At 44.9% G+C, this 13,853-nt stretch overlaps 1 long non-coding RNA gene across 2 annotated transcripts in view; it reads right to left on the reverse strand.

Annotated features, from left to right (window-relative positions):
• The window catches only part of LOC142818309 (uncharacterized), a 62,180-nt gene extending 51,800 nt beyond the window's left edge, over positions 1 to 10,380 (reverse strand). For both annotated transcript variants that reach the window (XR_012895744.1, XR_012895742.1), the window contains exon 1: positions 10,266 to 10,380. This is a non-coding gene — a long non-coding RNA (uncharacterized LOC142818309). The remainder of the gene's footprint in view (positions 1 to 10,265) is intronic.
• Positions 10,381 to 13,853: the final 3,473 nt, after the last annotated feature.

Below are 13,853 nucleotides of genomic sequence, written 5' to 3' on the forward strand. Positions count from 1 at the left end.
ATTTACTTATAATGTGCAACAAGTATAGATTTTAGTATATGTACATAATTGCATAAATAGTAATATACTAAAAATATTTTGGGGTTAGCATTTGAGTTCAACAAAACATCCCTATCCAGGAAACATTTGATCACATACTTAGCTTCAAGCATATGAATGAGAAAAGTCAAAGAGACATAGGGTATGTCTACACATCAAAGTTATTTTGAAATAAGAGTTGTTATTTCAACATAACTTTCCTAGCGTCTACACAAGCCAACCGCTATTTCGAAATTAAATTGAAATAGCGGAGGGCTTATTTCGAAATTGGTAAACCTCATTCCACGAGGAATAATGCCAATTTCAAAATTGCTATTTTGAAATAAGTGCTGTGTAGACACCTATTTTGCAATAGGGGGCCTCCAGCCCTTTCCAGGACATCTTAGAAACTAACACATTTACTTGGTCATTAGAATTTGTGGGTAAAACCCACTTAATCAGATGAGTTGGAGTGGAAATTACAGAATAAGGCATATATAACAGCAAAAACTATCAACTATGAACATAGGCTTGAATAAAGATTTTAACTGGTTAACACACTACAAAGGCAACTTTCTGGACTTTGATATTCACATTTCCAAATCACATGCTATGAATGAGATGCATCCAGCATGACTTAATTAGCTTCATTAACCCTGGTCCTACAGTGTTATATATACTGTGCTGTTATATATACCCTGGATGCTGTAATTTCCACTCCAACTCATCTGATGAAGTGGGATTTACCCATGAAAGTTCATGACCTAATATATTTGTTAGTCTCTAAGGGTATGTCTACATAGCAAAGTTATTTCGAAATAACTTTATTAGCATCTACACAGCCAAACCGCTATTTTAAAATTAAGTTGAAATAGCAGAGTGCTTATTTCAAATTTGGTAAACCTCATTCCACGAGGAATAACGCCAAATTCAAAATAGCTATTTTTAAATAAGTGCTGTGTAGACACTTATTTCTAAATAGGGGGCCGCCAGCCTTCCCAGGGTGCCCTGGTGGCAACTCCAGCCTCAACCAAGAACACTCCACTCCCTCTCTCCCTCCCTCCCTCCCTTTCTCCCTCCCCAGAGCCCTTAAAGGGGTAGACTCTGGACACAGTGCCTGTGCCAGCTCCAAGCCTGCCAGCCCAGAGCCAGCAGACACTGCCCCTGACCCAGTGGCCCCAAAACATGAGCCAGCAAGCCACTGGCAGCCAGCCCTCCACCGCTCCCTATGAGCAGTCTGCCAGCTCCCAGGAGCCTGCCAGGGCCCGGAGAAGGTGGGCGCCTTCCTGGTCCAGGGCGGAGATCATAAACCTTATTCAGGTTTGGGGGGATGCCCCCAACATCCATGATCTCCTGGCCACCAAAGGTCACATGCAAATCCAGGAGTAGGTTCACATGAAAATCAAGTTGGTCCAGCGATTCCTCCAACCCTAAGTCCTGAGCTTCCCCTTCCCCTTCCCCTTCTTCCACTTGCTTCCCCCTTACAGTTCCCCGCTCCCAGGTTTCCCCCTCCCCTCTCCCACCCTTTCTCTTCCCCTCTCCCACCTCCTTTTCCCAGTCTGACCAGAGTTTCATTCTCCCCGCACCTCCAGTTTTGTTAAATAAAGAGAGTTTGTGATCACGAAAATACATGTATTTTATTTGACATCAGGAAGGGGGGTTAGGGAGGGGTAAGTGGAAGGACGTGAGGAGGAATGAGGCACAAGCCCCCAGTGGGGAGACCAGGGAGGCTCTTAGTGCTCCTCAGGGTGGAGGTTGTGGAATCTCCATCTCTGGAGATATTTAAGAGTAGGTTAGATAAATGTCTATCAGGGATGATCTAGACAGTACTTGGTCCTGCCATGAGGGCAGGGGACTGGACTCGATGACCTCTCGAGGTCCCTTCCAGTCCTAGTAGTCTAAGATTCTATAAAGGATTATTAATAAAGGAAAGAAAAGGTTGAGAGTAAGATTGTTAAGGAGAATACATCACGACATCAATCACCAAGTTCTTGATGCAGGCTCTTGGCAGAGATGTTACAAACTGCTAGCTTAAAAGTCTGTGGTGTACATCAGTATTAGGACAGATGAGTAATCCTTCCCGGCTCTGTCCCTAGCAAGGATGCATCTGGAATCAGGAGTAAGATTGAAGACAAGATGGAGTAAGATTGAAGACAATCCCTCATGGGATTTTTATATTCCTTGTGTCTCCCAAATTGGAGTCGGTCACATGAACTAGTGACCTGTTTGTGTTTCACATGCAAGTAGTCATGAGGCACTGGCTGGTTTGCAGACTTTCAGATGCATTCCTCAGGTTTGTATTGGCCACCCTGAGAGCCATTGTCCATGAAACAGTGCTAGTTAGCACAGCCATTCACTGAACAATCATTCCTCACAATAGGCAGTCCCATTGCTCCGTCCCAGACAGAAAACATTTACAGTACCAGAACAGAGCCCATATTCATAACTTCACATTTACAGTAACAGAGCTCATATTCATAACTTCACATACAAAAATAATACAAATACATGAGTAGCATACATAGAATCAGTGGAGCATAAGCTTTCATTTGACACCTCACATGGCCCACTCTGTACAGAATTTGGGACAAACATCACCCAGGGGTGCAACAGTGATCTGTCTGCTCACTTTAAAATCCAATAACTGACATTCACTATGTTAGGCATCCCATTACCATCCATCTTCTTGACAAAAACTGAAAGAAGTCATTAAGCACCTCTGCCATTTCCAAATTTCCTGTTATCATTTCTACCTCTTCACTGAGCAATGGGCCTACCCTGTCCTTGGTCTTTCTCTTGCTTCTAATATATTTGTAGAATGTTTTCTTGTTACCCTTTATGTCTTTAGCTACTTTGAACTCATTTTGTGCATTTACCTTTCTAATCTTGCCCCTGTGAACTTGCGTTATTTGTTTACATTCATCTTTTGTAATTTGGCCTAGTTTCCACTTTTTACGAGACTCCTTTTGATTTTTAGGTCATGTAAGATTTCCTGGTTAAGTCAAGGTGGTCTATGTTACCCCAAAAATATTCTCACTGGAGACCACCCAGGGTTACACTACTATGGGTTTATTTCCACTAGGTAAAAAGAGGAGAAAGCAGCTACCAAACGTTTAAACTAAAGACGATAGAACTATCTCTCTCTCTCACACACACACAGACAAGCAAGCAAGCATACACCCCTCCATTCATTCACTCATTCACATCCATTCATTCCTGCCCTCAAGCACTCACACACTTACACAGACATATGGGTGAAGCAAGGAGCCTAGGCATGTGGATCCTGGAGGGTCTGTCTGCTCATCATGGCTGGGGAAGCTGGTCAGGAGGAAAGACACGGGAGGGGAGCTTCTCAGGATCAGTGGAAGGAAAAAGAGAGAGTCTCACATGTGCTCCTTCTCTTTATATAGTGTCTGAATAGCTCCTGTGACTCATTCACCTTGTCATCATGGAGCATGCCCAGACTTCCCTTTATCCAGCAGAGAGCATTACCAGACTGTGATGACTCATTGCCATGTGGTCCACTGTTCCAAGCCTTCTTCAAACACACTCACACTCACTCTCTCTCTCTATTCACTCAGGGGAGAATGTAGCTTAGGGAAAGTACAAGCAAGGTCGCTGAGAGTTACAAAGATTACATAGCAAAATACAGGACAATGTAGCACTTTAAAGACTAACAAGATGGTTTATTAGATGATGAGCTTTCGACATAGTTGCAGTTTACAGTAAGTTTCTGAGAGTTACCCAGATTACAAAGTATGACAAAGATCACAATGAGTTACAGTTTAAAACCTTAGACCTTACAGTTTGGTGTAGCATCAGAAAATCCATGTATATAAATCAGGTAAGCTCAGGCGGAGACTTTTTTTATGCAACAGTCTCTTGCCATACTTTCTATCTTTCCTACTCAGTGGAATAGTTTGTTTTTGGGCCCTTAGAATATGACTACACTGCATGGCTATTTCAGGATACCAGAGATATCGCAAAATAGCTACCTCACATCTACACAATTTGCCCATTAATTCAAAATTTTTTCGAAATAACAGGTGCACTATTTTGGCATCCCAGTAACCATCATTCCACAAGGATTAAGGGAGGTCTTGAAATAGCATGTTATTTCAAAATTTAGCACTGTATAGATGGGCCAAATTTTGAAATAGCCTATTTCAAAATTCAATCAAAATAAGATACACATTTTGCATAGCACAAATTGTGTATCTTATTTCGAGGTTAAGGTGTAGGGGTAAACTGAGGCAGTCCATGGTATCTTGCTGAGAACTGAGTACTCAAATCCAAAATTATTAGGCCAGGCCTGGGAAGCACACAGACAGGCAGTTACCGTAACCCTGGTTCCCCTGGCAACTACCTTCCAAAGGGGCCTCACTCTGATAAGGCCTGGCTGGTACCAGCCATGCTGTGCGGTTTTTCTCACTGTCTCCTGTAATTTCGGATAAATTAGCTTGGATCCCAAGGGCTGTGCAAGGAAGTAGTCATCTCCCAGTAAACATATCAAAATTTCAGCAAAACAAGTTAACATCAACATGTCCATTTTGTTTATTTATGTTATCTCATTTAGCTTGGTAGGAATAACTACCTGTATTAGTAATAACATGTGTAATTGGCAATCGGCAGAGATACTGTGTAACCTTCATAGTTCATTGGCTTATGTGCTCATCTAATTTCCGCTGCTAGACCTATCAAATCACTTCCCCTCCGTCCATCTGCTGCCTATATAATCATAGAATCATAGAGCTGGAAAAGACCTCAGAAGGACAGCAAATCCAGCCCACTGCTCTAGGCAGGACCAATCCCAACTAAATCAACCCGGCCAGGGCTTTGTCAAGCTGAGACTTAAACACCTCTAGGGATAGAGACTTCACTGCTTCCCTAGGTAACCCATTCCAGTGCTTCACCACTCTCCTAGTGAAATAGCTTTTCCTAATATCCAACCTGGACCTCTCCCACTGCAACTTGAGACCATTGCTCCTTGTTCTGCCATCTGTCATCACTGAGAACAGCCCTTCTCCATCCTCTTTGGAACCTCCCTTCAGGAAGCTGAAGGATGCTATCAAATCCCCCCTCTCTTTGCTTCTGCAGACTAAACAGACCCAACTCCCTCAGCCTCTCCTCATAGGTCATATGCTTCAGCCCCCTAATCATTTTGGTTGCCCTCCGCTGGACCCTCTCCAATGCGTCCACATCCTTTTTGTAGTGGGGGGCCCAGAACTGGACACAATACTCCAGATGTGACCTCACCAGGGCCGAATAAAGGGGAATAATGACATCTCTGGATCTGCTGGCAATGCTAATGTATCTAATCTAATGTATGTTTTGGTTAAGTTAGTGCTCTCCAGGTTAACACCTGGTTGGTACTCCACCAGTGCTGGTGTTCAATAAATCCTCAGCTTGTTTTCACCTGCACCCAGTATGTCCAGAATTATTCCCTACAAGGGTGCTGTATAGATGCACCCTTACTGACGACTTTTTGAAAAACCAACTCTCTTCAATTGTTTTTCCTTTCAGTCTTGCTTCCTATGGGACCTTACGTACCCGCTTTCTGAGTTTACTGAAATCTGCTTTCCTGAAATCCATTGCCTCTGATTTGCTGTTCTCCCTTCTACCACTCCTTAGAATCATGAAGCCTATGATTTCATGATCACTTTCACGAAAGCTGCCTTCTACTTTCAAAATTTTCAACCAGTTCTTCCTTATTTGTTAAAAGCAAATCTAGAACAGCTACCCCCCAATAGCTTCCTCAACTTTCTGAAATAAAAAATTGTCTCCAATTTTGGTCCAAGAACTTATTGGATAATCGGTGCCCTTCAGTGTTAGTTACCCAACATATATCTGGATAGTTGAAGTCCCCCAAGACCATCAAATGTTATACTTTGGATGATTTTGTTATTTGTTTAAAAAAAGCCACATCCACCTCTTCTGCCTGCGTAGGCAGTCTGTAGTAGACCTAAATATGACATCACCCTTATTTTTACCCCTTTTAAACCAATCCAGAGACTCTCAACAAGTCTGTCTCCTATGTCCATCTCCTCAGTCCAAGTGTATACATTTTTAATATCTAAGGCAACACCTCTTTCCTTTTCCCCCCTGCCTGAGCTGTACCCTTCTATACCAATATTCCAATCATGTATATTAGCTTACCAAGTCTCTATGGGTATGTCTATACTACAGCACTAATTCGAATTAACTTAATTCGAACTAAGCTAATTCAAATTAGTGCATCTAGACCTAAAAACTAATCTGGCAGGGCATCAGGTTAGGACTTAGAGTGTGGAGCTGCTGCCTCAGGCTAGCCGAGGGCTGTGCTTACAGAGACCTGACTCCCACCCCAGACAGACAGTTCTCAGGGTTCCCCGCTTGCTTGTGTACCTCGATGAGGGACAGCAAAGCAGTCCTGTCTTGGAGTGCCCTTAGTGCCCTCACTCAGCACATCACAGCACTCGGCCATCAGCCCGGCTGCACTTGCCGCAGGCTGCCATCCGGGCGGGTCAATCGGGAGGCTATCAGGATCCAGGAGGCCCTGCAGGAGAGCTTCCACCCTGAGGAGCCCGCAGAGCCACCCCAGTCCTTCCCATCAGGGGCTTGTGCCCCATTCCTCCCTCACCTCCTTCCACTTACCCCTCTCTAGGCCCCCTTCCTGATGTAAAAAATAAAGGACACGTGTGTTCAAAAATAGAAACTCTCTTTATTTAACAAAACTGGGGGGGGGGGAGAGATAAACCTCTGGGGAGACTGAGAAAAGGAGGTGGGAGAGGGGAAGAGAGAGGGTAGGAGAGGGGAGGGGGAAACCTGGGAGGAGGGAGCTGGAAGGGGGAAGCCAGGGGAAGAAGGAGGAGGGGAAGTATCCAACTGTGGTACGCCATATCTTCAGTGCTGTGTACAGATGTGGTCTCCTCACCTCAAAAAAGATATTTTGGCCTTGGAAAGGGTTCAAAAAAGGGCAACTACAGTGATTAGGGATTTGGAACAGGTCCCATATGAAAAGAGGCTAAAGAGACTGGGACTTTTCAGCTTAGAAAAGAGGAGACTGAGGGGGGATATGATAGAGGTCTATAAAAGCATGAGTGGTGTGGAGAGGGTGAATAAAGAAAAGTTCTTCATTAGTTCCCATAATATAAGGACTAGAGGACACCAAATGAAATGAATGGTCAGCAGGTTTAAAACTAATAAAAGAAAGTTCTTCTTCATACAGCACATAGTCAACCTGTGGAACTCCTTGACACAGGAGGCTGTGAAGGCTGACAGAGTTTAAAGAGAAGTTAGATGAATTCATGGAGGTTGGGTCTATGGAGTGCTATTAGCCAGGGGGTAGGAATGGTGTCCCTGGCCTCTGTTTGTGGAAGGCTGGAGATGGATGGCAGGAGACAAATTGCTTGGTAATTGTCTTCGGTCCATCCCCTCCAGCATACCTGGTGCTGGCCGCTGCCGGCAGACAGGCTACTACGCTAGATGGACCTTTGGTCTGACCCAGTACGGCCATTCTTATATTCTTATGTTCTAAGCTCAGGGCTCAGGGTCGGGGGTCTCACTGGACCAACTTGATTTTCATGCAAACCTGCTCCTGGGTTTGCATGTGGCCTTTGGTGGCCAGGCTGGCAGCTATCCTGCCCTAGACAGCTGCATTCCTGTGCCTAGTGTGGAGGTCATGGACATTGGAGGCCTCCCCCCAAACCTTGATGAGGTCCACAATCTCCGCACAAGACTAGGTGGGCGCACGCCTCTTGCGGCCCTGGGCAGCTTCCTGTGAGCCGCCAGCCCGGTCCTGGGAAGAGGCGGAGGGCTGGGTGGCAGCAGGTGGCTGGCTCGTGCTGTGCCAGGGTCTGCTGGCTGGGTGCTGGCAGGCTTGCAACTGGCACAAGCACTGTAGCCAGACCGTGCCCCTTTAAGGGCTCCAGGGCCGGGAGGGAGGCAGAAGAGTTTCATTGGTTTGGCCCAAAGTGGCCACCAGGGCAAGCTGGGAAGGGCTAGACTCCAACTAGTTCGAATTAAGTGGCTACACAGCCCTTAATTCGAACTACTTAATTCAAACTAGGCCTTAGTCCTCGTAGAATGAGGTTTACCTAGTTCGAATTAAGCGCTCCGCTAGTTCGAATTAAGTTCGAACTAGCGGTTTGTATGTGTAGTGCCCATGAAAGTTAGTTCGAATTAACTTTGTAGTGTAGACATACCCTATGATACCATCTATGTCACCGCTGTGTTTATTTATTAGTCCTTCAAGTTCTTCCTGCTTATTTCCCATACTTCTTGTACTGGCATACAGGCATCTAAGATACTGATTTGATTTTGCCCCCTAGTTCTGCCTTGTCCCTCCTTTATCTCTGGTATTTGTGACAGGGTCAGAACAGAAGGCTATAAAAAAATAGTGGAGGGGAGATATATAAGCCTCAGACTGAGGTGATCTCTGTTTCCAGAGTAACAGGGAAGGGCTGGTTTAGAACCAGCAGAGGCAATGAGGGCAGTGGAACTAGTTGACCAGGCCTGCAGAGTCAGACCAGCTTAGGCCTCCCCCCAAACCTGGGGGTAATTAGGACACCTGGGGGTAATTAAGAAAACCAGTTCAGAATGGCTATAAAAGAAGCTTTGCCCGCATTTGGGGCAGATCATAGAATCATAGGACTGGAAGGGACCTCGAGAGGTCATCGAGTCCAGCCCCTTCCCCCCCAAGGCAGGACCAAGCTCTGTCTATACCATCCCTGACAGATGTCTATCCAACCTGTTCTTAAATATCTCCAGAGAGGGAGATTCCACCACCTCCCTTGGCAATTTATTCCAATATTTGACCACCCTGACAGTTAGGAATTTTTTCCTAATGTCCAATCTAAACTTCCCCTGCTGCACTTTAAGCCCATTACTCCTTGTCCTGTCCTCAGAAACCAAGAGGAACAAATTTTCTCCTTCCTCCTTGTGACACCCTTTTAGATATTTGAAAACCGCTATCATGTCCCCCCTTAATCTTCTTTTTTCCAAACTAAACAAGCCCAGTTCATGAAGCCTGGCTTCATAGGTCATGTTCTCTAAACCTTTAATCATTCTTGTCGCTCTTCTCTGTACCCTTTCCAATTTCTCCACATCTTTCTTGAAATGTGGCGCCCAGAACTGGACACAGTACTCCAGCTGAGGCCTAACTAGCGCAGAGTAGAGTGGCAGAATGACTTCAAGAGTTTTGCTTACAACACACCTGTTGATACAACCTAGAATCATATTTGCTTTTTTTGCAACAGCATCACACTGTTGACTCATATTCAACTTGTGGTCCACTATGACCCCTAGATCTCTTTCCGCCATGCTCCTTCCTAGATGTGTAGCTGAGAGGCTGGAGGAGGGTACCACTGGAAGAAGGAGAAAAGGAGACAACAACTGACTACTAGGAGGATGAACCAGAGAGAAAGAAGGTGCTGGGGAAGTAGCTCAGGGATCTTTGGGGCTGTCTTATAGCAGGTGTTGGGAATTCACACAGGCAGCTGCTGTTACAGGGCCCTAGGCTGGAACTGGGAATAGAGGGTGGGCCCAAGTTTCCCCCCAACACTCACCTCCCCATTTCCACTTGGGAAAAAGGAATGTGGAGTTGATTCTCCATTTTACTATATGCTTGCCAATGATGAAAAGAGCTCAGCAAACAGCAAACTAATGCCCTTGGGCATGGTGCCTAAAACTGTAGGCTGCTGTGAGCTTTTGGGTGTGTCTAACCTACATGGCTCCATCGATGGAGCCATGTAGATTAGGCTGATCAGCAAAGGGAAATGAAGCCGCGATTTAAATAATTGCGGCTTCATTCAAATTTACATGGCTGCTGCGCTGAGCCGACAAACAGCTGATCAGCTGTTTGTCGGCTCAGAGCGCTAGTCTGGACGCTCCCGCGCCGACCTGAAAGCCCTTTATCGACCTCCCGGTTATGCCTCGTAGGATGAGGTTTACCGGGGAAGTCAATAAAAGGCTTTCATGTCGATGGGGGAGCGTCCAGACTAGCACACTGAGCCGACAAACAGCTGATCAGCTGTTTGTCGGCTCAGCGCGGCAGCCATGTAAATTTTAAATGAAGCCGTGATTATTTAAATCGCAGCTTCATTTCCCTTTGCCAAACAAACAAATCTACATGGCTCCATCGACGTACCCTTTGAGGCAAGCAAAATCCACCAGAAAGTGCAGGACCCACTGAGTTTTCGTAGGAGCTTTGTCACATATTATAACCCATGCTCCCTCCCATCTCCCAGATCTCCATGTTTTTCACATACCTGTGGGCTTTGGTCACCTGCTCCCATCAAACCTAGTTTGAAGCCAGTTTAAACTGGAAGTTCCCAGGAGGTTCTCCATTATCACTGCTGCTGCGTCCACTGAAGGGAGTTGGCTGCTAGGCAACTGAAACCCTGCTAACAGAATTTTGCAACAGGAGAAGGATTCTATACAGCTCTGTCAGAGGGGGTAGAGCTGGCTCACTTTGATGGAGGCAGCAAAAGTGATGGCAGCAATGGAGAACTGCAGTGTTGCCTTTGAAAATCCCATAGATACCTCCTTCCTTCCTATGCCTTCACTGAAGTACCTGGAGGATTTGCACATATACTAGCATTGGAAATTGTTCATAACTTACTTGGCCAATGCCACTAAGGAAATTTTTCCCAGGAAAGAAATCTGTGTCTCTTCTTACATATGTGCTCTGCATAATCTACTACTAGACCGTTCATTTTCCTACCTCTAGGATATAACAAGAGGTTCCCTAATTAAAGGAAAACCTCATTGCCCATTATTTGTAATTAATATATACATCAAGTATATCTTCTGTACATGTTTAAGGAAAGCAATTTAAGATTATTTTCCCCAAAGTACAAAACAAGCAAAAAATCCAATTCTCTCATATGATATTATAAGATGGCCTCATTATGGTGTTAACACACTTCCAAACCCCACCAGCCTGTCCAAATAAAATAGAAGATGGCAAAAAGGCCTGTCCTAAACAAAGGAATGTGTGCTCTGCTTAATTTGCATTTAAGAAGTACACAAAGTTATTAGGTAGTAAAGGAAACAAACAAACCTCAAATAGGTTAGATAAAACCAGCAGGAAAATACTTAGACTCGTTGACTTTTAAAGTCCAGTAAGAAATGATTTTTCAAGAGAGGGATAAGCTATAAAAAGGAGAGACAAACACCACAAGACAACCCCCTCTGTCCCTCTCTCTGCCCATCACATTCTTTGCACCTGAAACACAAGGAAATCTTGCACTGGACTTTGGGGAAGGGATTCCTGAGTTACAGGGTTTGGTCAATAAGACTGCTGAAAGCATTTGATGAGAAACTTTGCCTGAATCTCATAGGCTATGTCTACATTGGCATAATCTTGCGCAAATACTCTTTAACGCAAGAGTTCTTGCGTTAAAGTATTTGTGCAAGAGAGCGCCTACACTGGCATGTGCCTTTGCGCAAGAGATGTGCTTTTGTGCAAGAGCATCTGTGCTAGTGTAGACACTCTCTTGCGCAAGAAAGCTCCAATGGCCATTTTAGCCATTGGGCTTTCTTGTGCAAGAACTTCATGTTGCCTGTCTACACTGGCCTCTTGCGCAAGAACAGTTGTGGAAGAGGGCTTATTCCTGAGCAGAAGCATCATAGTTCTTGCGCAAGAAGCACTGATTTCACACATTAGAACGTCAGTGTTCTTGTGCAAGAACTCCCTGCCACTGTAGACAGGCAGCATGTTTTTGCACAAAAGCGGCTGCTTTGGCGCAAAATCATGCCAATGTAGACACAGCCATATAGTTTAAGTTAAAATGATGAGAAATCCTGTGGCACCGTATAGACTAACAGATTTATTGGAGCATAAGCTTTTGTGGGCAAAGACCCACTTCATCAGATGCATGTCTATTTAAGTTAGGTATTAGTAAACATTTTATTTTTCTTGTAACCATTTTTTACTTTTATGGATCATTTCTTTTACTCACATAAAATTCTCTTTATAGTTAAAGTTGTTTTATTTAATCTGTGTTCAAATTTAAGTGTCTTCTGAATAACTATTTGAGATAATAAAATGGCAAATTATTCCCTTCAAGGAATAACAAACAAAATATTTTGCACTGCCAGGAGAGGATGGAAAGTACAGGACATGCATTTCTAGGGGGGAAATCAGGGACTGGGATTGTGTTGGGGTTACACTGCTGTATAACCACGGCTGATGAAACCCAGGGTGTAACCAAATTGTGGTTGGCAGGCTGCAGTTACACAATCAAGATTTGGCTTGAGTGCTGGAAGGCTGTTTGTGAGCAGCCCAGAGAGGAGCTCCTTTTGCAAAGCATTGTAAGGCATCCAAGGCTGTAGGGGAGGGGTAACAAAAAGTTGATGATTAGTTTGGATTATGCCATAGTAAATCACAGAAACCTCCTGCCAAAGTCGTCAACCTGAACCAGGGTTTCTATAGCTGAACTTGAACTAGACAGTGTGACTTAAGCTTTGAGTTCTTACAATAGTCAGTGTGATGCAGGGACAATGCATAGGGGGGCACGAGGGGACGCATGCCTCAAACACAGTAGGTGAGAAGGGCAAAGGGCTGGGTGGGGCCAGAGTCCCTGGCATCCAGGGGGACTAGTGAGGGGCCTGGAACCTGCAGTGGAGGTCCAGCCTCCCAACACTCACCAGCAGTGGCAGGGAAAGCAAAGCAATGTGGCCCCAGCTTGCTTCACTCTTCCAGCTGTGTTGCCCATGCCTTCACCATCAGGAAGTGGAGCAATGAAGCCGGGGGGCACAGCGAGCTGAGGCCACTTTGCTCTGCTTTTCCCACTGCTGCTGGTGAATACAGGGGGCTGGATTCCCGACCCTGCTAGTCCTCCAGGCCACATCACTCAGGGGAAGGGAAGAGGCAGTATGGGGGCAGAGCAAAGACAGGGAAGAGGGCAGAGTAAGGGTGGAGTCAGGTGGAGCAAAGGCAGGGAGAGACAGGGCCTGAGATGGAGGCAGGTTGGCCTGGTCTTTCCTTGGGCTGTGGGTGAGGGAGTGTCATGTGGTCCACAGCCTCTCAGGTCTGACTTCATCCCTGGCTTGGTGGCTTCTCTGCTTCAAATACTTTTTAAATTCTCAGGCAATTTTATTTGCTTTGGTTCTGCACATTTGGTCCTCACTGAAAAAATTCAGAGACTGAGGTAGGAGATGGAGGCTAAAGAAAAAGAAGCATGCATATCTTTTTCTGGTTGTCTTCCCACCTCCACTAGAGGTGTGTGATTGATAATGCTCCCCTCCCAGCTGGGCAGTGGGTTACAATCACAACGCTTCCTTCACAGTCCCCTCACGTGTTAAAATGTCGATTTATAATCGATCGCTTCTCACAATCAAATGTTTTGGCCGAAATAATAAATTATAATGATAATGATTTGTAATTTATAAAACCTTTATAACTGTATAATTTTTTAGTATGTAATAAGATCATTTTTACCAGTGTTTCCACTCAAATTTTTCATTAACCTCTCTTATGCACCCTCATTTAATGATTATTTTGAACTCCTTTATATTTAAAAAAACCTGCAGTCTACATTTACAATAAAAGCCCACCACTCCCCGCCCCAGAAATTCCTGTGTATAGGCCAGAGTGGCTACTGCTATAGCGATCTAGCCACACTCACCTGGCCAAATAGCCATATTGTTCAAGCCAACTAGCCACCCTCAACTGGGAAAATAGCCACATGTGGCTCATGGCTAGTGTGCCAAACAAAGCTGATGAAGAAAGCATGTCTTAAAAGCAGAAGTCAGTTTGAAGAATTCAGACATAAACATCAGCGGATGGAGACACTCCCACCCCTCAAAATAGTGGGCAGAGGAGACTGAAATGATCTCCTCTGAGCAGTACA

The sequence above is a fragment of the Pelodiscus sinensis genome, chromosome 1, assembly GCF_049634645.1.
Source record: "Pelodiscus sinensis isolate JC-2024 chromosome 1, ASM4963464v1, whole genome shotgun sequence".
Taxonomy (NCBI): Eukaryota; Metazoa; Chordata; order Testudines; family Trionychidae; genus Pelodiscus; species Pelodiscus sinensis.